This window comes from Papio anubis, chromosome 8 (assembly GCF_008728515.1).
Source record: "Papio anubis isolate 15944 chromosome 8, Panubis1.0, whole genome shotgun sequence".
Classification (NCBI taxonomy): Eukaryota; Metazoa; Chordata; class Mammalia; order Primates; family Cercopithecidae; genus Papio; species Papio anubis.
The window spans coordinates 27,749,113-27,752,626 of NC_044983.1; the positions used below are offsets into that span (position 1 = coordinate 27,749,113).

The following is a 3,514-nucleotide window of genomic DNA, read 5'->3' on the forward strand; positions in this document are numbered from 1 at the left end:
TGTCTCACTAGGTTGCTCTGTCTGGTCTTGAACTCCTGGCCTCAAATGATCCTCCCGCCTCCGCCTCCGCCTCCTTAAGTCTTGGGATTACAGGAGTGAGCCACAACACCCAGCCCAGCCAGTTCATTCTTAATAACTTTAAGACATAAAAATGGACCATTTTGGGCCGGGCGCGGTGGCTCACGCCTGTAATCCCAGCACTTTGGGAGGCCGAGTCGGGCGGATCACGAGGTCAGGAGATTGAGACCATCCTGGCTAACACAGTGAAACCCCGTCTCTACTAAAAATACAAAAAAATTATTCGGGTGCAGTGGCGGGCGCCTGTAGTCCCAGCTACACGGGAGGCTGAGGCAGGAGAATGGCATGAACCCGGGAGGCGGAGCTTGCAGTGAGCCGAGATTGCGCCACAGCACTCCAGCCTGGGCGACAGAGCAAGACTCCGTCTCAAAAAAAAACAAAAGGACCATTTTCGTGTACTGAAATACGCAATAATTTCCACCATCCGAATACGGTGTGTAATGACCTCCACGCGCCTAGTTACTATCTACATTCATAGCTCAGCGAGCAGAGCCTGCCCTGAACGGACTCCTTTCCCACTGCAGACGAGTAGGGGGTTTTGCCCGTAAAGAAGGAACTAGTCTACGTGCGCCTGCAGTAGGCCCTGCGCCATCCTTCATTTCTCGGCTTCCTCCCACGCGCCTTCATGCGGATGTGTAGGTATCTCCTCTCCCTGGCTGAGTCAAGTCACTCAGAGACTGAAAAGAGAGAGAAGATGCGGCGTGAAGCTGAAGTCTGCACCCAGGGCTTGGCACCTACTGGGTTGGGCTGGGAGCTGCGTGCTTGCATTTCCGCGGATAGACCGAGATGGCATCTGGGCTGTGACACTGGCTGCCCAGCTTTTCTTTTCTTTTTTTCCCACAGCATCTGGAAGAGGCTCTGGGAGGGTCCAAGCAACAAACCACGCGGCGTTCTCTGGAGGCTGAGCTGGGATGAGTGGGCGGAAGCAGCCTCAGGTCTGTCTCTTCTCTTCAGCCTGAAACTCACTGCAAATACCAGAGGTTTTTTTTAGAGATTAGATATATTTGCATCCTTCTCCCCCCAACCCCGCCCCTAAGCCAGAGGAAGTGCTTGAGGAAGTAATGTGTTTAAAGAATGTGGGGGAGGGGAGCTTACATTAGGAAGCAGGACTCTCAACTTGTAGCCAGAAACCCCAATAACCTTTAATCTGTTAACCCTTGAGGATACACGGCTCAGTGGTGTACCCACGTGGAGTTCATTATTTATCTCCGAAAGCCCTATCCGTCTCTCATTCCGAGCCTTAAACGAATCGTCTGCAGCTTGGCCAACAATTCAGCTCCAGCTCCCTGGGAATAGCAGCAAATTCCGGGACAGCTGTTCCTTCTGCTGAAAACACCAGGAAAATCCACCCAGCAGCACAGGGTGTTTGACCAGAAAGCCTGGTGTTGGTCACTGTCAGAGAGGACGAAAGGAGGGAAGAGGTCCTTGGCCTGGTCCTTCCATTTTTTTTTTTTTTTTTTTTGGTCCTTGGGAGCTTGGATGAGCTTGTCTTTGATTCCTTAATTGGTTTTGCACTCTTTTCTCCCCTTCATAAATCCATTGAAATGATACATATATTTAAGAGTAAGGCAAACCTCAAATTAGGCTGTCTGTAGAACTGAGCCTCTGCAAAGAGAGTAATTAAATTATTGGCATGAAACGGCAGGAACCCTGGAGGGGACGGCAGGGAGAAGGCACTAGTAAAAGTGGGAGGAAACTACTTGGGAAGATATTGGTGCCTATGCTAGGGAATGACATATATCCAAACCATTTCTCATCAGACTTGAAAATACCGTATACATCTGTGTATGCCAGCAGATGTGAGGCAGATTTCCCTGGCCCGCTGGTCTGTCTGAATGTTCTGTCTCTGTCCCTCTTAGGGGCTTGCCGTGCCACCCCTCCTCCACAGTGTGGAAATAAAAACCTTGAGTTCCTTTAAGGAAAATTCCAGGCACCTAGCTATCCCTGAGAAATTAATGAGCAACTTCATAAGCAAAAAGGTAATCGCAGCATAAAACAATAGCCATAAAATTACAGCCATGAGATGTTTGGTTCCCTATAGAAACCAAAGATACATCTTAACATACGTCCCTGTGTTATTTTTCAGAAACCTAGACCACCACCAAATGGATCTGCTGGCACGTAGACCTCAGAAAAAAGGAAACTGAGGACTGAACTCTGACCACTATTTCTTGTTCTACATTTTTTCTTGAAGGACCTGAAGGAAGTCACGCCCATGGGCCAGACCTAACGTTCTTTTCTGCTAACTCCCAGTTTTTAAATAGAGCTTCCCTTCCTTAACCAATCGCAAATCAGAAAATTTTTGAATTCCCCTGTAACCTGTAAGCCCCTACTTCAACATATCCTGTGTGTTAAGGTCAAACCAATAGGTAGCCTCCATGTGTTGACTTATGACTTTGTGTGTAACCTCTGCCTGCCTGCCTTTAGAAAGAAACCGTTGCTTGCAAGCCTTTGGGAAGGTCAGGTGAGCTGCCTGATTCTCCGTGCTGGGTGCCCTGCAAATAAACACCCTGTTTCCTCTCACTACAAAACCTCAGTGTGAATGTTTGGCTTCACTGTCCTGGAGGCACAGACCTCAGTTCGGTTGAGCAACATGGGTCTCGGTGTGCTGAAAGCCACTTTTTGTTTTCATTAGGGACTTGCTCATGTCAAACATCCTGAATTTAAGTAGAACTTACTATGTTTGGGGAGTTTGTGGGATGGGGTCCCCTTGTGGAGCCCTGAGCCTTCTGCCATCCCCTATCTCTGGTCCTATTTTATTTTATTTTTTTTGAGATGAAGTTTCGCTCTGTCACCCAGTCTGGAATGCAGTGGCACAATTTCGACTCACTGCAACCTCCACCTCTCAGGTTCAAGCCATTCTCCTGCCTCAGCCTCCCAAGTAGCTGGGATTACAGGCATGTGCCATCACGCCCGTAATTTTTGTGTTTTTAGTACAGACGGGATTTCACCATGTTGGCCAGGCTGGTCTCAAACTCCTGCCCTCAAACGATCCACCTGATTCGGCCTCCCAAAGTGCTGAGATTACAGACGTGAACCACCCCATGCCTGATCCCTCTGGTTCTCACTCATTCTAACCTGGATTGGCTCCTGGGTGCTCCAATTCTTTCATTGCTTCAATGCGAAGGTTTCACTTTCCTTTGAGGCCTTACTATACAGGTCAACATTCTGGAGGTATCAGCCTCTGTCCCCAATTGACTTTCACAAGCCCACCAAGCACTTGGCAAAATAAAGGCCTTCCTGTTAACACCATCTGGTGTTAGGGTAGCAAAAATGTGTCCCTTCTCCATATGTAATCCACATATCCCCAAGCCTTCTCTGTCCACGGAAAAGGCTTGAGCCTCCACTCCTGTGGCCCTGCAGCAAATCCAGTCCTCTCACCTCCCCATATTTTTGAGGGTCCCTTAGGGAAGGGCCAGTTACCCATTGTCTTACT

At 48.7% G+C, this 3,514-nt stretch overlaps 1 long non-coding RNA gene across 1 annotated transcript; it reads left to right on the forward strand.

The window, feature by feature from the left end:
• Positions 1-766: 766 nt before the first annotated feature.
• On the forward strand, positions 767-2,598 carry LOC108587196. The gene is made up of 2 exons (XR_002523743.2): positions 767-1,013; positions 2,165-2,598. It is a non-coding gene; the product is annotated as an uncharacterized LOC108587196 (long non-coding RNA).
• The last annotated feature ends 916 nt before the right edge of the window (positions 2,599-3,514 follow it).